The sequence below is a fragment of the Sarcophilus harrisii genome, chromosome 4 (genome assembly GCF_902635505.1).
Source record: "Sarcophilus harrisii chromosome 4, mSarHar1.11, whole genome shotgun sequence".
NCBI lineage: Eukaryota > Metazoa > Chordata > Mammalia > Dasyuromorphia > Dasyuridae > Sarcophilus > Sarcophilus harrisii.
The window spans coordinates 383,845,420-383,867,113 of NC_045429.1; the positions used below are offsets into that span (position 1 = coordinate 383,845,420).

Sequence of the window (21,694 nt, forward strand, 5' to 3'; positions counted from 1 at the left end):
ACAAGCCAGTTGGTACCAGCTAAGCAATGTCAAATAGGTGAAGACAGAGATGATTTACAAGTTCTTGAATATGCCAGTATTAATGCACTTTTTTCAAATGGATCTTTAATTTCCCCACTTTAAAATCTGGTGGGGATTCTTAAAGTGTAAGGCAGTTCTCAAGATCATTTACTTCTTTTCAATTCACTTCAATAAACATATATTAGGCAGCTACTATGTAACCTACTAGGTAGGTACCAGGCAATTAAGTAGCACCATGGAGAGAGTACCAGACTTAGAGTCAGGAAAAGGAATGAGTTCAAATCTGATTTCAGACACTTACTAGTTGTGGGATTCTGGGCTTAACCCTGCTGGCTTCAGTTTCCTCATCTATAAAATGGGCTGGGAAAGGAAATGGCAAACCAGTACAGTATCTTTATTGAGAAAACTTCACAGGGAGACGTGAAGAACTGGACATACATGAAATGTCTAAATAATAACAACAACATATATAAGGTAGCTGCTACTGACATGTTGTGTTAGATGCTATAAAATTTTTTTTAAAAGAAATTATTCCCTACCCTCAAGGAGTTTATAATCTGAAGCAAAATATCTATTTGAACTTTTTGAAGGGAGGATGTTTTTCTTAATCTTAATATATTCAACCCTACTTTAAAAAGCATTTTGCAATCAGAAATAAACCAAAGAAGAAATAGGGACACTGAGTAGTCATCCATCAGTCATTGAGGAGAATCAATAGTCAATTCAGACACAGAGAAGTTAGCAGAGATTCTCTAAGTGCTGAAATTGGAGTCAAGAGAGACTCGTTCTATCTTTTCCTATATTTCTTAGGTTTCTCTCAACCTTCGCAAGCCTTAGTTTCCCCATTTCTAAAATAATAATGTGGTTGTTGTAAGAATGGAATAAGATAATGTAAAATGTAAAATGCTTTGCAAACCTTAAAGAAATGATTGCAATAAAGCAGATTTGGGGTTAGATATGGTATATGAATATGTAGTACAATGGTTCGCATAGTATAGTCCAGAAAATCCTTGGGGGTCTCTGAAACTCTTTCAGAGGGCCTACAAATTCAAAATTAGTTATTTCTAATATGGTGAATATCTAAACTATAACTCACATGAATAAAAACTCTTTGGACAGATAGATCCTCAATAATTTTAATAGTATAAAGGTACTGAGAACAAAAGTTTGAGAAATATTGATTTAGAAGAAAGAGTATTAAACCATGAGAGAAGAGAAATGGAGATGTGGGTCCTTACCTTAGTTCTTCTAAAAATTAGATACAAAATGACTACCTCAAGATATCATGAATTCCCATCCTCATATGTACTAAAACCAAAGTTCATATACGTGGAAGGGGAAGGAGAAAAGGAACAAGTATTTATTACGCATATTTCATGTACTTTGTGTCATGTAATCTTCCAAGCACTTTACAAATATCTCTGTGTCTTACAACTATCTTGGGAGGTGGATTCTACTCATATTCATTTTACAAGTGAGGAAACTGAGGCAAGCAGTAGAAATATAAAGCACGTAGCACTTACTAGCTATGTGACCCTGGGCAAGTCACTTAACCCCAAGTGCCTCATCCCCTTAAGAATGATTGAGGAAAAATACTTGGAAAGAAGCAAAAAAAATCTCAGAAAGGGATAAAAACAGGGCAGTTTTATTAGTTTCATGCTAAATTAACAGAAACTCCAATTAACTTTGTAACAAAAGTTCACAGTTACAAATACATTATGTTTTCTGCTTTTTGTATATTGAAGCATTCAAGATTTGTTGATACTTGTTAATTTCATAAGGAAAAAATCAAACTTAAAAAAAATCAACACCAATGCATACTGCTCAAGGCCATCTGAGCCAGTATGGTGTGATAAGTGCCTCTCAGAAATATTCTACCAGAGATAGCTTTATGTTTCTATTGCGTCTGTCACTTGATGTGGAGGTGGCTATAAAAGCCTCTGATAGATTATCATGGATGTGGTACTCCTTGGCTGCAGCAACAATGTTCTGACCTTCATGTCAAAAGCCTCAGGTTCAAATCCCCAGTTTTATCACTCAATGATGAGTGATCTTCAAATAAATCAATTAACTCTGTGAGCCTTGGTCTTCTCATATGTGTGTGTACTGGAGTCTATATTCTCCTCTCCCATTCACTGTCAAAAACTTAAAAAAACACATTAATATTTGGCATTTCTACCAAGAGATAGTCTCTTATTTTACTCTCTTCTGAATATACTGTTATTTGTCTTCACTCGACTGAACTTGCTCTCTCCAAAGTTACCAATGGCTTCTAAATCATCAAATCTAATGATCTTTTCTTAAACCTTATCCTCCTTGATCTCTCTGTAGCATAAAATTTAGGAGAATCTATATTGAATGCTAAGGGGAGAAATTTGACTACCCTCTTTCTTCACTACTTGTTTTTCTGGAGTTAAGTGTCACTGTTCTAACCTCTCCTCAGTTTCCTTGCCTGGATCTTCTTCCCTGTTAAGCCAGTCACTAATCCTGGGTATTAGTCTGTCTCTTGGGTCCTCCTTTTTGCCATCAGTATTCTCAGTGACTTAATCAGTTCCCATAAATTGAATCTTCATCTCTTTGAAGTTAACTTTAAGATCTATGGATCCAAACTTAGTCTTTCTTCTGAGCTTTAATAATGCACCTGCCTTTTGGACATTGCCACCTGCATGTCCTATAGGGGTCACAAACTCAACACATACCAAAAAGAATTCATCCCTTACACTCTTTCAGTCCACCTCTTCAAAACTACTATATTATGGTCAGAATAGCATCAATTTTTTTAAATCTTGGTTTGTAAACCTGGTGTCATGTACATCTAACAAGTTCTTAAATTTTAGTGTTTCTATCTCCACAAAATACTTATATCCTCATCAGTTCCATAGCCATTAGTCCAATTAAGGCCCTCTTTACCTCATGATTTTTATACCACAATAACTTCTAGTTGGTGTTCCTATCTCAATCCATACAGCCAAAATGCCTTTTCTAAGCATTTATTTCTAAGATGCATTTCTGATCATATCATTTCTCTGATCCAGATTCTTCAGTGCCTCTCCATTTCCTTCTCAATTAAACAAACTCTTCTGCTTGACATTTAAATCTCTTCAGAACCTGACTTGCTTTCTATGTTTTCAGTTGTTTGCCACAATATTCATATTATAGAAGTCTGGGAACTAATCATACTGGCCAACTCACCATTCTCAACTTTATCTCCTCTCTCCATTCCTTGGAATTAGATGCAATTTATGGGTAGATGTATCTATTACCTCCTCTTGATATTCCTGGCTTCTTTGTAAACCATAACATGCATGTTCTTCTGTATGAGGTCCCCCATTTACTATTGTACCACTTCTCTAAATTGCCTGGAATTGACTTGGGTTTCCTTGTCTTCACTTTGAGGAGGTTGGCCCAAGTAATGTCTAAAGTCCCTTCTAGCTCTGAGCATTCTATACCTGTGTGCTTCCCAGGCAGATAACATAATAGTGAAGATAGCCAGCTCCTTTTATCACAGTAACAAGACAACAGGAACACATTCTCCAGATGTACTGGAGACAAAACTTTGAATAATCTAATTGAACTGTACCAAATACCAGAAGTCAAATTTTAAACACTTGTATAAACTCCACATTCACACCATTCTTATCAGAAGGTTGTCAGCATGGTATTTTATAGATTACATTAAAGAGAATGTCAGTTCTCCGGAAAGTACAGGGTTTATTTGTTTTTAGCCTGTAGAAATAAATGAAAACTTTCAGATCATTGAAGCTACAAATGGGATCAAGAAATGCATTTATTCAACTAAAGCTCACTAGCTAATACATTCCAAACTTATAGCCACACCCAAATGCAGCTCTAGCCAAGGCAGATATTAAAAGGTATCACACTTTGGCCAAGGCATTCAGTTATCTATAAAACTATTCTAAGGCCCTGACCCATTTCCATTTTCTGAGACAAAGCTTGAGCCCCCGTGACTTTTGTTCTCATATGTTATTTTCACACAATGCTGGCTGATACTGCCCTATACGCCTCTCCCGTGAGGGCCATTAGCAACTTTAAGTTTCCATCAGCCAGAAACATACCTGTCATAAAAGCAGACTTTCCTGCATCATTCATCCAAAAGGCTGCCAACATTTGGACCGAGCCAGGGTAGCATTTTTCATTTAGTTGAAGCCATATTCAACATTTTCTTGTTTTTCTGTGACTGAAGGTCAAATCCTAAGGTAGGTGATTTTAAAAATAAAACCCTTGTGAAGGGAGCTGTTGAAAGGACACTTTACCAGAGTACTAGATAAGCTATGATGAGATCTCCTACCTAACCAGACTTAAAACTGGTATTTGAAAAGAAAGGATTGTGGACTATGGAAAGGAAAGTACATGGTGGCTGTTTCAGAAGTTAGGAGGCTAAGGAACTGGTAAACTTAGAAGACTTTGTAAGGGAGTAAGCTTTGTTTTTTCCATCTCCAGAAACATCTCCATGTTTCTTATTCTTCAATTTGCCATTATTTGGGATAAGGACCCAAAATCTCTACTTTGTATATCCTCATGCTTTAGAGACATTATTTCATAACTATTATTATTATTATATTCTTATATAGCTGTTCTCTAATAGGACAGGAACAGCTTTGGAATCAGAAGACTTGAGTCTGCATACCCATTCTACTGCTTACTATTTGTGTAGAAGTAGGTAAGTTATATCAACTCACTGGAACTTGGGCTTCTATTTCCTTATTAGTAAAATGAGAGGACTAGATCTCAAAGAACTGAATTTGAATGTTGAAATTGAAGTCAGGAAGATGTGTTCTGAGGCTATTTCTAATACTTACAAACTACGTGGCATTGGAGATTAAATCACTTTATCTTTCTGAGGTTCCATTCCTTTAGCTACAAAATAGGAATAGCAATACCTGTAAAAAATAGATTGTTCTATGAAGTAATACATGTAAAGTGCTTTAAAAACTTGTCATCCACTTTATTAATTTGTTTTTGATGTTCAGTAATGTTAGTCATATCTGACTCATCATGATTCCATTTTGGATTTTCTTGACAAAAATACTGTGTTTGTCATTTTCTTTTCCATTTTATTTTACAGATGAGAAAACTGAGGCTAACAAGGTAGATTAACTTGCACAGGGTCACACAAGCTGGTAAATATCTGAACCCAGATTTCAACTCAGAAAGCTGAATCTTTCTGACTCCAAGCCTAGCATTCCATCTACTGCACCACTTTGCTGTCCTAGTAGTAATAGTGATATATTAACTAAATGTTAATAGTGAATTATTAATATTAAATCCTAGGATTAATAGAATATGTCACCCTAGTTACTGAATGAATGCATAATATCTACTTAATTAAACTCAGTATCCTCTAAGTGTATCTGTAGAGTCTATTCGCTGATCAATCAATCATTTAGATTTTTATCCACAAAACAGAAGCTATAACTATTTTATTTGGGGCTGGTTCATGTACTGAGATATTTCTGGGTTGAAATCTATGACTTAAAGAGGAGTATCCATAGCCCATTGGCCTAACCTTATTAAAATGGGAACCCTTTCCTTATCTGACCTGAAATGACTCTCCAACCTTCCCTGCTTTTGGTCTAAGAACTAAACTTAAAAATTAAGAGACCATGACACATTCTGGAAAGGATACTGAAGGAAGAGTGAAGAAAGGTGGGTTCTCATACAAACAAGGAGTCACAAGCTAGCTATGACCCTGAACAATTTATTTTTCCTACTTCCCCTCACACTCCACGCTTGTTATAAAAAAAAAAAATTCATCAGTAAAATCAGGGAGTCAGAATAGATGATCACCAAGATTTCTTCTAGGAAGCCATGAAATTCTTAAGCTTTGAAGCTTAAGACAGCTTAAATAGCTTCTTTTCATCTTTGGAGGTAGAGAATTGAAAGACCCCAAACGTTCAGTTTTCACAGGAAAAGTGGCTGTTGGATTCCTCAGAGCCATGAATGGATATGTTGACAGTTTTGTGAGACTGCCAGACCATACTTGCCAGTTCCAGGAATATAAATAGTTTGAATAAGCAATTCATAATTTGACTACATACCCAAGCAAAATCTAGGCATTTGAGAAGCCCTGCTCTACTGTCCTGCCCACCCATGTGAAAATTTCTATCTTCCTCCACTGTTTGGGAGCATATGGTGCTTTGGGACAAAATTGCCTTCTGTTCAATGACAAAAGATTCCAATGCCTTTAACATCCTCAAAGGAAGACGGCATTGGCAGAGGAATGATGGCCTGGGGAATGTAGAAACCAAATAGTGAAGAATATAGGTCATCCTAATTTTAGATGTGTGAGTAGCCCCACAGCTGCAAGCTTATGGCATCTTGAGCAATCAGCAGTTGCAGATGCAAGCTAGAATTAAGAGAATAGAATTAAGAAAAACTGAAAAATTTTTAGACCCAAGTTCTTATTTTTTTCTACCTGTAGGAGCAATTCACAGGTTTTCTATCAAAAATTATATTTGGGATGGATGTGCTTACCAGAAACTAAGGCTTACAAGGTTATTCTTCAAATATGAGACTTACACTAGGTATTTAAAGCTCAACTCCATAAGCTCTTACCAACACATGTGGTGCTTAATAAATGCTTCTTGATTTAACTATATGGTATATACCAGGCTCTTGGAGAATCAGGAATGTGAAAATTAAAAGCTGTCAAATTAGTGTGGTTGTTTTCTTTTGTTTCTATCTGTATTTCTAGTGCTTAGCACAGTACTTTTCACATAATTAGCACTTTAAAATGCCTATTCCATCTGTCCACCCATCCATCCATTCCTCACCTAACAGGAAGGATTCTATATCTAAAATGACTCATTCTAGTCCTCCTTTAGTTTGCAAGCTCTCCTAGTGTTCACTGTGATTCAGTCATCATTATCTGCTGAGATGAAAACCTCTTTCCCTTATTAATACTATAATTTCCTATTCCCCATCCACATGAATGTTCTCCTTCCCATTATGCATCTTCCTCTCCTTCCATTATGGCTTCTGAAAACCCCATTCTATCTTTAACAATCTTCTCTTCATTCCAGACCAGAAATTCTTTTCATCTTTCATCCTCATGAAATATGGATTCTACAGAAGATTCAATGGTTACCTTCTCTAGGACTCTGTATTTTTCCCATGTCCATGATACAAAGAGGAAGTAGGGGCCACCAGACTTCTTGCTGTTCACCAATACTTCCAAATCATCAATTTGCCACCATCATTCAAAATTATCTCCTTTTTTGAGCATCAGTATGTTAATCTATATTTTCCAGTCTAAACTCTTGTTACTGTGATCTATGGCCTCCTGTTCATTGTTAAAGTCTCATTTCTCTACGTGTTCAGTATATGGTACATAATCATCTTCTTCAATCTTTATCCTTAGAGAAGTGTTATAGAGATAGGTATAAATATGGGGCAGCTAGACATGATGGATAGAGTACCAGACTGAAGTCATGAAAATTTTTTAAGTTCAAATCTGGTCTCAGATACTTATTAGCTATGTGGAAAATCACTTAACCCTATTTCCTCAGTCTCCTTATTTATAAAATGAGCTGGAGAAGGAAATGGCAAACCACTCCAGTATTTTTGCCAAGAAAATCCCAAATGGTATCACAAAGAGTGTGATATGATTGAAATGTTTAACGACATCTCTGATATCTCAACACCTTGACATCCCAATTCATCAATTCTCTCACTTCTTATAGCTTTCATTCCATCACAGCAACCAAGAGGAATCATCATGTCTTCCTTTTCATTAGCATCCATAAATATGATTAGATACCTCATTGATGTTGAACTCTGAAAGTCATTTCTTTGATCAAAATTGCGTCCTTTCCTTTTTTAATCTCTGCCTACCTCCTTCTAATCTATTTTTCATCCTTACTGTGACTTCCACTTCTTTGCCTCTTCCTATTCTATCAGTCCATCATCACTTTTGCTATTACCCCAGACTTTCCTTCCTTCAGTCTTGAATTTATGATGGACTAGTTCAATTAAAGACTAACTTCTCTCCTTAGATCCCCTTGCTTCTTCATTTGACTACTACTCACACCTCACCAAATCCCAACTCTTGTTTTCTATAACCATCTGCTTTATTTAATCTTCTTCATATGGGTGGGGGAAATAACATAACCATACTGACCGAGTTTTCTAAAATTTAAGTTAATACTCCATGGCAATTCTGTTACTTTTCCCTCATTGAGTATAATAATACCTTCTGTAGTAGCTCTTCTGAATTTCCTTCTCTTTCTCTGCTATAGTCTTTCACTATTCCTTGTAGCAGATGACCTAGTCTTCTACTTTAATTTAAAAAAAAGAACTCACCCATTGTGAGCTTCTTCTTTTCTCACATTCCACAGTTTAAAATCCATCCATATTATTCTTCATTTTCATTTCCCTTGCTTCCAAGTTTGAGGAAGAGGTGACCCTTCCTCTTTTACAAGGCTGACAACCTCTTTTTGTGCCCTTGATTCCTTGCCCCCCCTTTTTATTTGATATTTCCTTTTCCACTGGGTCTTCCTTTGCTTTCTATCACAATCAGGTCTTCTTACACTTTAAAAACTTTCACCTGTCCCTGCCATTCCTTCAAGAAATCAGTCTCTTCTTTACTGCTAAACTGCTAAAAAGAGTTATCTACATTAATTGCCTTCATTTTCTCACCTCCCATGGTTTAATGACTCTGGCAATATGTCTTCCAGCTCCATCAATCAACTGAAACTGCTCCTTTCAAGGTTATCTTCAAAACTCAGTTTAGGTACCATTCCCTACTCAAAGCCTTTCTTGGCCCTACATAGTTGTTAATGCATCTTGTATGTACCTATCTGTGCATATGTTGTATCCTACGTAATCTCATTGAGAGCAAAAATGGTTTTTTCTTTTTAATCTTTCTATTTCTATTATCTTAGCAAAAGGCTTTACAGGTAATACAATATCTTATAAGCATAGTCCAGTGCTAAAGAAGTTGTAAAATGCTAAATCTGGATATAGTCAACATTATCCTTGAAAATACCTTAAATCATCCAGAAAGTAGCATTGTCATTATTGTTGTTAATTCATTAATTAATGGCATGAACCCATGAATTTGGGGTTTTCTTGGCAAAGATGCTGGAGCGGTTTACCATTTCTTTTTCTAGCTCATTTGACAGATAAGGAAACTGAGGTAAACAGGGCTAAATGACTTGCCCAGTGTCACATAGCTGGTAAGTGTCTGAGGCACCATACAGAATCTTTAAATAGATGTAATTTGGAATGGGCATCTTTAAAAGATCATTTCTCTACAAAGAAATCAGAATGTATAGAAATCTGAAAAAGTAGCTATGAAAATTTCATTTTTCTAAATAACCAGCTCATCATTCTTATTGGGTAGCATTCCTTCTCCTCTGGCCTTTTGAATTCCTCTCTATGGCCCCACTTCCCCTTCCCCTAACTCTGGCAATGGGGTATTTAAAAAGACAGAAAAAGAACATCACATGAATTTGAGTCAGTTTGGGATCAATGGTAAAGGGGGTTTACACTGTGAACAAATGTTTTAATAACAAATGGATTGTAATCACTCCTTGCGATGTCTGCCACCAAAAACAAAATGGAGGGAGAGACAGAAACAGACAAGACAGACACACACACACACACACACAGAGACAGAGACAGAGAAAGAGAGAGACAGAGACAGAGACACAAAGAGACAGAGCCAGCCAGCCAGACAGACAGACAGAGAAAGAGAAACAGACAGAGAAACAGAGTCAGAGAGAGAAAGACAGAGATAGATTGAGACAGAGAGACAGAGGCAGAAAGAGAGGGAATTATCATACCCTCACCTAACTATTTCTACTGCCATTTATCAAGAAGAGACACTGGGAAATCCGAAGGAACACAGCAGGAATCTTCAAGCTGACTCAGGATACTAGGAAAGCTGATGGATTCTATATCTCTCATTACATCCATCAGACTCTTTAGAATGAATAGACTCATCATGGGGATAATGAAAAGGAGACTCTGGTATTACTCAGTGCAGAAATTTGCTGCTTATGCTACTGAAGTATATGGGAGCTAAAAGTAACTAAAAAAAAATAGCAGATTCACATTTCCCATCTCAGTCAAGCTCACTGCAGGGCACACATATAATGAATGGAATGGTAGATAAAATTTCTACATTATTTAAATTATAAAGGAAAGGGAGTGATGTGGTAGATGGAGGGCTGACACTTCTCTAAAACTGCACATTGGAATAGGGGAAATCCTACTTAGGTAGTTTATTTACTGAGAGTTATCCTACACCAATAAAATCACAGACTCTGGTCTTATCCCTTATTAGAATTTTAATTATTCTCTCCCTTTTCTTTTCTTTCTTTCTTTTTTTAATAAAAATGTCTGGTAATTGAATTCATGTTAAGTTAAATGACAACTGTAGGTCAGAGTGGGAGCAGATTTGTGACTTCACGAAGGTAAGGAAACCCCTTCTACCAAAAGAGATCAATCCCTGTTCTGCAATTTAAAATTTTAGGGAGTTTCCTGAGGCACTGGGAGATTGTCTTGCCCAGTGTCTCTATCCAGAAAGAGTAAAAAGAAACACTTGAAACCAGGTCTTCAATTTAAGGCTAGCTTTTTTGAGTATTTAATAAATATTTATTGAGCTGGGGTCAGAAACTATGAGTATCTGATCCAATCTCCAAGCAAAGGAAAAAAAAACAATGACAATATCTTAGAACCTTCCCTCCCCCTGCCCACAATTACAAAGCAACTTGTGTTCTGTGTAATGTAAAGGCACACAGGGAGGATTCTTGTCTGGACCACTGGGAAGATCTGTTTACACAACTCAGATTGCTCTTATCTTTGAACAGGCAAAACTGTGAATGTTATGTCTAGTCATAAAAGAAACTCTCTGCAAAGTACACAAGCTAACTCTTCAATCTAAAAGCCATTGTATTGAATTTATGCCATAAAGCCAGCTAGATGGCTAAGGGGATAGAGAGATCCGAGTTCAAATATGATCTCAGACAGTTAATAGTTTTGTAAAGCTGTACAAACCTTTTAATTTTGGTGTGCCTCAGTTCTGTCACCTGTAAAATGGGGATAATAATAGCATCTACTACCCAAAGTTGTGATGATAAAATAAAATATTATTCATCTATATAAATTCTAGCTGTTACAATCTAACTTGACAGTTTTACACACACACATACACACACACACACACACACACACACACACACACAGTGAGTGGGTGGGTGGGGATCAGGGTTTATAGAAGAACTGCAATTAAAAACAAATCCAAACTCACAAAATAAGACAGAATGAATGAAAGCAGCAAGTTTTTGTTTTTGTTTTTAAGTAGAGCCAGGACAAGTCTGGTTCTCTGAACAAATGATTCCAATTCTGTCCATCAAGGTAAGTGCAGAACTTCATTTAATAGAATTTTTTTCTTCTTCTGGACCTGGTCTGGTGAGACTCCTAGCATTAGTACCTCCCTTCACACACAGCTGAACACAATGTATTATACTTAATAATATGACACACTGATTGGAGTTTCACAATTGGTTGCTGGGTTAAAAAAAAAAAAAGTTGCTCAAGCCTCAAGATGATCCCTGGTCAGTTAAAAAAAAGAGAGAGAGAGATGCAAATGTGGATTCCCACCACCCCTCTCCATAACCCTGGTAGAAAGAGCATCCTTTAAAAATTTTTTTAAAGCATCTATTACCAACTGGCCTGTAACAACAAATTTTTCTTAGCATGTTTTTTTTTTTTCTTTTTAGTGCTATTTGTTTCTCTTGGAGAGGGGACACTGTTAACCATCTGTCTTGTGATCTTGCTTCTGGCCTCCCAGGTTGTGGCTCTTAAGGACCCAGATGAAGAAATCTGGTGGCTACTTCAGCTAAGCGTTTAATGTTGAGAATTATTAAATGGTTGGATTTTTTCCCTCCAGGACAAATAGTGGGTTCTCATCCTCTAAAATATTTGAAATTCAACCTCACAAATAACTAAGCAACGAATAGCAGAAGGCAACCCAGCCCTAACAAGCAAACAAACAAGATAACACAAGTTGCCTTTTTTCCTTCTCCGATTTCTTAAAGTGGGTGTGCAACCTGCCTGTGGGATCCTTCTTCTCGGCAAGTCTTGTCCATATCTGTAGAAGCATCACCAGCCACCCCTGCTGGGCAGATGCTGTAAATTATCAAATACATTTTTTAAAAGCTCTATGAAAATGGTAGGCTTAGTTACAGATCACCCTCGGGTTTCACAGTTAAGACTAGTGCAATTGAATGATATAATTTGAAATGAAAAAATAAATAAATAAAAAATTCTTCTGGGACACCACCCTTTCCTCACCCTAATAATATGTGCTTTACACTTTGGGAGGCTGTTGCCCTCCAGCTATGGTCAAGGTCAAGGTCCACAAAAATTATTTATTTATTTGTGAAAGTAGCTACCAGCATCTAGCTAGGGGGTAAAAAGGATAGTTTGGGACTTGAAAATCTGGAAGATTGAATCCTATATAAATACTGACTCAGACACATTACAAGCTAGGTAACCCTGGGCAAGTATTTTAACTGCTTTTCAGCCATAAATTCCACATGTATAAAAGAGAGATAATAATAGCACCTATCTCCCTGGCTTGTTTCGAGGATAAAATGAAATAACATTTGTAAAGCACTTTGTAGACCTTAAAGTGCTATGCAAATGTTGGTTATTACTATCCAAGTAGTAATGGCATTTACCTCTCACCAGATATGTCCCCTCTCACCAAGAAAAATTATTTTCGTTAAAGGTTTGAAAAATTCAGAGAAAAAATGCAAACACATTACATGGGGAGAATAACATAATTTTATCTGTTCATATCTTATCAGGAAGTAATTCACTGGTTAATTAATCAGTTATATAGCAAAAATGATGGGCATGGAAGAGAGATTATAGTTTTGGATTGTGGTTATCAGGAAAAGTCTAGATATCAGGAAAAATGAAGACTATAGTAGATTAGGGTGAGGATCCCTGAGCAGAACGAAGATAGTAGTAGTAGGGGAAAAGCAGAAGATAGTATTCCATAATATAATTTGGGGATATAACTAACTCCTCCTGAAGCTTGGGATCAGAATGTTCCAAGTACAAATAAGTAGTGTTGATTTCACTTCTGTCCCCTCCCTTTCTCCTTTTTCTTAAAAAATACAGCGAAGAAACATTACATAATAGGGTCTGATAGAGGGGAAAAAGCAACCTAACAATCAAAATCATGAATATGAATGGGATGAACCAGCCCATAAAATGGAGGAGGGAAGCAAAATGAATCAGAAAGACAAAACCAACAATTTGTTGTTTACAAGAAACACATGTAAAACAAAGATTCATCAGAGTTAAAATGATGGGTTGGAATAGAATCCATTATGTTTCAACTGAAGCCAAAAAAGCAAGGGTAGCAATCATGATCTCAGAGAAAAACAACAGTAAAAATAGACATGGTTAAAGAGAGGTACTATATTACATAAATGGAAGATTAGACAAAGGAGCTTAGTTTTTGCAGTAGAACCAATTGTTCTTTGTCTGCTACATGTCTATGTGGAAGTTTGGAGAGGAAATATGAGTTGATTCTAATCGTGAACCCAGCCCTATGCTTCAGAACATAGGTAGTGATTTTTTGTTGTCTTCTTACTGCGTGGTGATGAAAGGTTTAAGTGGTTGCTGAGCTTAAGGTTTATACAAAAGGTTCCAGTGAAGGATGACTCTCTCTGTGGGTCTCTATTCTTGCTAGCTTTAGAATGAAGATGCAGAACTGCTATAAATCCCTCTTCTATTTGGTCAACATGTATCTTTGATCTTAGATAAATGAGCACCACACATGTAATGACTTTGTGAGCATCCAAATGTTGGAAAAGCCATTGGAAGGCCAGCAATGTGAGTCTATAGCAAAGTCACTGATTCTGGTGAGCCAGCACAACCCTAAAGAGTAACCTACTTAATGTACCCTAGGAGGGGTTGACCCTACAGCTGAAATACCATGCACTGCAAAGCAAGGAAGGAACTTGTCCATTTGCTATGCCATACTCAGAAATGAAATAGCTATTATTTTAAGTTTCAGACCATTTTCCCCAGGGTCAAAGCTGGTAGGAGAGAGTGAGCATCCAGTTTGGGAAGGGATTTTTTTTTAATATTTTAGGTCTTTATATTTCTTTCCATTAAATATTCCTTTGTAAAAGATAATTGATTTTTATTGGATAACAATCAATAAGGAGATCTTAATGGATAAATTAATACTGAGGAAGTAATCCTAATATAGATGATATTGAGGAAATATTAATTGGGTGAATGATATTGTGAACATGATAGGGACTCATAAGGAAAACAATCCCCATTCTGATGTCTAATGACATTTATTATTAAATTAATACTTGAATATTAAAATATTAGAAATATTTTATTATTAATTATTAACATTATTATTATTAAAATATTAATTATTAAAATACTTGAAAGAACAAATGATCCTTGCTGATTAGAAAGTCTGAGAACATTGAATGCCTGAGTCCCCTGAAGAGTATGAGGAAAAAGAGAGGAGGAGGAAAGATGGGGGCAGGGAAAGAAACATGGGGGAAGAGATAAGGGGAAGAGGTGAGGAGAGAGATAGTGGGGAGAGATGGGGAAGACAGAAAGAGAGAAGAGAGAAAAAAGAGAGGAGAGACAGAGACTGACAGAGAAGAAAAAGACAGAGATACAGAAAAAGAGGGAGGGAGAGAGAGGGAGATATGGAGAGAGATGAAGAGAGAGATGGAGGGAGAGAGAGAGATGGAGGGAGACAGAGAGAGATGGAGGGAGAGAGAGAGAGAGAGAGAGAGAGAGACAGAGAGAGAGAGAGAGAGAAAGAGATGGAAGGAGAGGGAGAGTCTGATGAAACCTTACAAGCATATAGACTCTGGGGGAAATTTCTGGCTCAGTATAAATATGGAAATCCATTTTAAAAATTACTTCTATAAATTGATGATATAATTTTTAACAATAGTCTAATGACATAGACAGAAAAGTATTCTTACAAATAAGTTGGAAGTAAATTACTTCTCTTTGGCCCATATAGAGCCAGAAGGCTCCAGAGATCTCCTAGCTCCATTTATAGCAGAACAAAAGAGAGAAGCTGTTCTTTGTCTATATGTTTTCTGGGTAGGCAGAAAAGGTACTTTTTCTCAAGAGATGTTAAGAAAAGACAAAAGTCTGAAGGGTCTCACAACTTTTCTATTACCTTCAGTCAATTTTGAACAATTACTTTCCTTCTTATAGTAACCTGTACTGACTGCTCTTCCATATTCTCCAGGAGCCACGGATAAAAATTAATTTTAATTCATTTTCTGTTTTCCATACTAGACTTGATAGTCCCTGGGTAGTCATTATGGTTGTTCCCTTTTAAGGAACCAGTCAGTTTTGACCATAATAGCTAGTGTTTATATATCTCTTTAAGATTAAAAAATGCTTTAAAAATATTATCTCGTTTATCCTTACAAATACCTTGGGAGGTGGATGGAATTATTATCTCCATTTTACAGATGAGGAAACTAGGACAGAAGAAATTATGTAACTTGTCTAGGGTCACACAACTAATTAATGAAGCTGGATTTGAATTCAGGAGTCTGACACTAGGCCCAGAGTTCTATCCACTTTTCCCTTTAGCTGTTAAGAAGAGAAAATTATTTTCTATATACAGTTATAAGATACTTTCCTTCCTTTTTTTTGCTGAAACTTATTTTTCTGGCTGAGGTTGGAAACAGTAAATACATTTTTATGGCCTCTCTCAATTTTCAAATAGTTAGAAAATAATGAGGTGTCAGTCAACAATGATGATATTGCCAAAGATTTCTAAGAAGGCAGGCTCCAAACAATGGAGTGGAAGGGACACTGAAAAAATATAGGACATGGAAAATGGCCTGCTTCGAAAATTTGCCAGCTCTCTCCACAGAGCCTTAAGACAATATGTTTCCTGATACAATCCAAATTGCTCATGTTTTCATAAGTGACCTTGGGCACATATGTGTATGCACATACATAGACACACATTTCTATGAAAACCATTAAAAATAGAGAAAAGAGGATTTTATATAGATATACATATATATCTATAAACATACATATATACATATATATCTATATTTATCTATCTCTCTCCATATATATATATGTACATACACATACACACACATATACTATAATCTCTGGTTCTCCACTAGTATACCATAAAGAAAAGAAAACAAAAAAGATAATGAAATTTCAACTGAAAGCCATTTTTTCAGGGTGGGGGGGATATAAATGCTTCTTCAAAAACTTGGAAGTTTATAATCTATTATAGGATTGTCAAGGTGAATTTCTTTTCTCTCTTCACATCTTCTTTTTACTACTATATGGTTTATTAGTACTTCTGTTTTAATGTGGGCAGGCATGAGGACATGGATGACTCTATATTTATTATTTTGGATATTTGACAGTTCAAATAATGAGGTTATTTGAACTGCGGCTTAATCCTACTGCCTCCCCTCAACTATGTCTTATTTATACTATATATAATTCGCTTTGTATATTGTCTCCCCCCTTAAATTGTAAGCTTCTTGAGGAAAGCGACTTTCTTTTGCCTCTTTAGCACAGTGCCTTGAACATGGTGGGTGCTCAATAAATTTTTATTGCTTGATTGAGGAAGTTTAAAACAAGGTAAGACCTTCTATAAAGGCACTGTATCAAGGGGGCTATTGATCAGTGATATCAAAGCAAGTAATTATATATTTATAGTTTTATCTATATTTTATTGTATTTCTATTTATTTTCTTAATTATTTCCCAATTACATTTTAGAAATCAACTGGATTAAGTGACTTGCTCAGGGTAACACATCAAGTAAATGTTAAATGTCAGAGGCCATATTTGAATGCAGATCCTACTGAATTCATGGCCAGTGTACTTATCCATGGTACCAGTGCATTCTAATCAAGTTCCAGTAGCAATCTGAAGTGTTGAGTTTTTGACACTTTTGACCATTCTCTTTGGATTCTGGTCTACAGTAGTACTCAAATGATCTGTGATTTTATCAGTGTATCCATAATTCATTTCCTCCAGTAATGCAGATCATAGCCTTTTCATGTCCATCTATCCCTTCATTTTTTGTCTGTGTCTTCTTATGATTTAAAGTCAGAAGCCTTAAGTGCAAATATCAGATTTGTCATCTGTGGAGCATCATACAATCACTTAACCTTTCAGTTTCCTAAGGTATAAAACAAAGAGATTGGACTAGATGTGAACTTCAAGATCCCTTTTTAGTTCTAACATTGTGATCATGATCTAGTGGTCCATCATTTTGCCATAATGGGGGGGAATCTTCTGCCATGCTAGGGCCCTTTTTCATTTTCTGCTGACTGTTCAAGGATGACAGCATTAAGTTGGCCCAAAATATGAGATATTAAAAGGATTGATAAAATGCAAAAATTGGAGTGTACTGGAAGCAAATAGAAACATTAGTGCTCTATCTATAAAATTAGGGAGTTCAATTAAACAGTTAAACTCTAAATCTGTGATCTTTTGTTTATTGTCCCTTGTATACTATTCATGATATTTGAGTTTCTTGTCACTGAATCTCAGTTTAAAAAATGAGGAAGATGCATAACTACCATCGAAAATGAGATTTGGATTTTAGGCCTAGAAATAAGTCAAGAATTTTTTTCTTCCCTCCCCCCTCCCTCTGTTCTTCCTTCCTTCCTCTTTCTCTAACAAATAAGGGAGAGGTAAAGACTGAAAATACAAATAATTTCACAAATGGTTTAGAAATTTCATGGATATCAACTTCATAAGGAATTATTAAGGAAAAGCAGAACATTTGAGGGTACATCTTTCAACTAGCAGCTGTTGACAAAAAAAGATGGCTAACATGATCCATGGTGCCTCTTAGAGGCAATTCCAAGTTGAATAGACAATGAGGTTTACCCTCACAAAGAACTTGAAACTATCTTGGGAAATATTTAGGTCAATCCTCTCAATTTACAGATGAATAAACTGAGTCCCTAGAGGATAAATTGCTTATTTTAGATCACATAACAGATTAGTGCCTGAGGCAGAATTCAGAAATTAATTCTTCTGAGTCATCATCCAGTGTCCTTTCCATTTTAACATGCCATTTTTCTAGTATGACAAATCTTATGTTTTCATTATTCTTCCCCTTTAATGCTTCCATTCCACTTTTTGGTCTTCTTTCCTTTTATCCCTTCCTCTCCTGCATTAGAATGCAAGTTTCTTGAAGGCAGGGAATCCTATCTTCAGCAATACTATCAAAAAAACTTATAGAAATCTTCTCTGGATCACGTTGCTTTCTGGCTTTCTTCCTCCAAAAATTCTATGTTCCAGCAATACTAGTTTTCATGCAACACACAATTCCTTCTTCCAAAACAATATTACCTCTAAATAATAGGGAGTTCAGTGATGTCCAATAAGTGATGCCCCACTGAAACTCTTCTTTTAAGGGAAAAAAAGTTTCTAAGCTGTAATAGCTATCTGTCAAATAAACAAGCATTTATTAAGTCCTAACTGTGGTAAATACTGGTTTTTAGTCTGCAAAAAGAAAGAAAGACCAAAAGATATTTCCTGATCACCAGGAGTTTACACTTTAATGGAGGAGAAGCTATGTATACAACTAACTAGATATAGATATAAGGAAGCTAGGTGGTACAGTGGATAAGCACTTGGGATTAGAACCAAGAAAACTCATCTTCCTGAATTCAAATCTGGCCTTAGACACTTACTAGCTGTGTGATCCTGGGTAAGTCACTTAATCCTATTTGCCTCTATTTTCTCATTTGTAAAATGAGCTGGAGAAGAAAATAAGAAAACCATTTCAGAATCATTGCAAATAAAACCTCAAATGAGGATCACAGAGAATTAGACACAACTGTGAAATGAATTAACAATAATATGAAGATACAAGATATGTAAAGAGTAGAGGAAAGCATTAGGGACTTGGGGCCCCAAGAAAGGTCTCCTGGAGTAGCTGGGATTTAAGCTGAGTCGAAATCAGGAAAACTAAGAGATAGGAGAGATAGGACAGAGCATTTCAAGATGTGAGGGTTAACTACTACAAAGATCCCAAGATCCCTAGGGGATAGAGGGCTGTATTGGAGTAATTACAAGTAGCCCAATATCACAGGAGCATAGAATTCATGGAAAAGGTAATCCAGAAAGCAACATGATCCAAAGGAAGAAATGTCTAAATTTCCTTTGGTCACATGGCTAGAGCTAGAGCTAGCATCAAGTTCAATGTCCCTTCCAAATCTCAGTGGTCTATATATTAGGATTGGTTGAACTGGAATGCAGTGAATGTGCTTTCACAGACACACATGAATGTGACTTTCTTAGAGCCTTTGGATTTTGATGAAAGCAGCGTCCAGTAGGGGAGAAAGAAAGGAGCAAACTCTATGTTCTAAGCCCTGTGCTAAATTCTTTACTGATAGTTATCACATTTGACCCTCAGAACAATCCTTTGAGGGAAGTGCTTTCATTTCCCCCATTTTACAGCTGAGTAAGCTGAAGCAGCAAAGGTTAAATGATATGCGGAGGGTCACATAGCCAGGAAATTCCCAGGGCTCCCCTGTTTTATTTAATTGGATGCAAATCAAAGAGGGGATATCACCTACAATCTGAGAAAAAAACCCACATAAGTGAGAGGAGGATACAGCTATGATTAAAAGGTACCATATTCTTTTGTTCTGTAGGTTGCCACAGCCAAGAATTCATCCCAAAGTGATAACCTTGCTGGTGATGAGCCACGTAGAGATAAGATAAGCATCAAAAAAGAAGAAGAAGAACTATACACATTGATGAGCTGCAGCAACCCAATGGAATACTGGCATGGTTGACTAAGGCACCTATGAAGTTGTTACTGAGGAGGATTAAAACTAGATGTCATTATTTTACCCACCCCTCACAATTATTGTGCCTTTTTTGCCCTCTGCCTCCTTCCAGATAAAAGTGTCTTTATGCTACAGAACATTTTGAATAACTTTTATATTAAGTTGTATATGAGCATGTAGGAGAGGGGGTGAAGGGAGTAGGAGGTTACACCTTTTCTAGAAAAATATTCATCGAGACCTTCTTGAGAGCCTACATTTATAAAAGTCAATACCAGGCTTAACCCAAGGCCGCTGATAAAAGGCTCGAGTTCCTTTGAAGCAGCCCAGCTTTACAAGGGCCATCTGCTCTTGAGCACAATGCTATATTGCATATTTCCATCACACTATCCTAAACACATTTAAGTTGCTGACAGATTAATGCTCAACTCACTAGGGGTATTCATTCTTCAGTTCTTACACATGCTCTTATAAGGAAATGGAACTCAGCTAGCACTTACTTAGGATGCTGGGGAGAATGTTGTTGCACTCCAGATGGGGCTCTCACTTGGTCATGGGGATACGCTGCAGAGTTACCGTACAGGTTCTTACTATCCCCAGTGCTGCCATTGCCTTGGGATAGAACCAGAACTTCTTCAGTCCTATCTGCCTTTTTGTGGCCCCACTTAGGATTTTCTTGGCAAAGAAACTAGAGTGGTTTGTCATTTCCTTCTCCTGATCATATTACAGTGAGGAAATTTGAGGGAAATATGCTTAAGTGACTTGCTCAAGGTCACACAGCTAATGAGTCTGAGGCCAGATGTGAACTCATAAAGAGGTCTTCATGATTCCAAGCCCAGTGCCCTATCCACTGTGCCATCTAGATATAGAGCACCTGGAAGAAAGTAAGCCAAAATGCCCAACTGCCAAGGAGGAGAACCTGAAATACTAAAGTTTCAGATGGTTAAAATGCCAAAAAAAAAAAAAAATTAAAAATAAAAAAAACTGGTGCATCAAATATTGGTCTACATCACATTAAAACCTTTTGATTAGACCTCCCAGAGATGGATATTAGATGATTTAAGCCTGATGAAGATTTTTGAAAAAGAAAATGTATAAGAATGGTTATTTGTGGTGAGCAGGACTGAATTAGAAAGCTCTAACAAGGAGCTTTTGTTACCAATAGGCATATGAGAAATGCTTCAGTGCTCAAAGCTTCAGCCCAGGTCAGTTATGCTACAAGAAAATTTCTCATAATAGGACATTAGCTCCTTAAAATTTCTTCTTTAAGCAACAAAATTGTTGAATGATTTATCAGAATTCAGTTAAGTGATTGATATATAGATCTATCTATCTATCTATAGCTACCTCTCTCTTTTTGTCTCTCTGTATCTCTCTCTGTCTCTATCTCTCTCTCTCCCTCTCTGTCTGTCTCTCTGTGTCTGTCTCTCTTTCTCCCTTTCTGTCTCTCTCTGCTTCTCTGTCTGTCTCTGTCTCTGTCTGTCTCTCTACATACACATACACACACACACACACACACACACACACACACTGACATAGACATATATACACACATAGAGAGACACACATCACGCTGGGATATATCTTAACTCCATCAAAAAAAAGAAAATGAGGTTAGTCTGGCATGATGGATTCTTGATGAAGCCATTCTGGATTTTTGTGATCACCATCTTCCTTTTCTAGATTTTTCTAACAGTCCCTTTATGATACTCTAGAAGCGTGCTAGGAATTGAACTCAACCTCAAAGTCCGACAATGGCCATTGCAATAGTCTAGGCACAAAGGAGTAAGAGCCTGTGCCAGGGGAGTGCCAGTGTCAGAGGAGAGAAGG

The 21,694-nt window shown here is 36.6% G+C and overlaps 1 protein-coding gene and 1 long non-coding RNA gene across 2 annotated transcripts in view; one reads left to right on the plus strand and one right to left on the minus strand.

Annotated features, from left to right (window-relative positions):
- Positions 1 to 21,694, minus strand: part of SMYD3 (SET and MYND domain containing 3) — a 961,044-nt gene that overhangs the window by 101,712 nt on the left and 837,638 nt on the right. The gene's annotated exons all lie outside the window — the stretch shown is intronic.
- LOC116423371 lies at positions 3,208 to 20,937 on the plus strand. The gene is made up of 2 exons (XR_004233965.1): positions 3,208 to 4,702; positions 19,730 to 20,937. It is a non-coding gene; the product is annotated as an uncharacterized LOC116423371 (long non-coding RNA).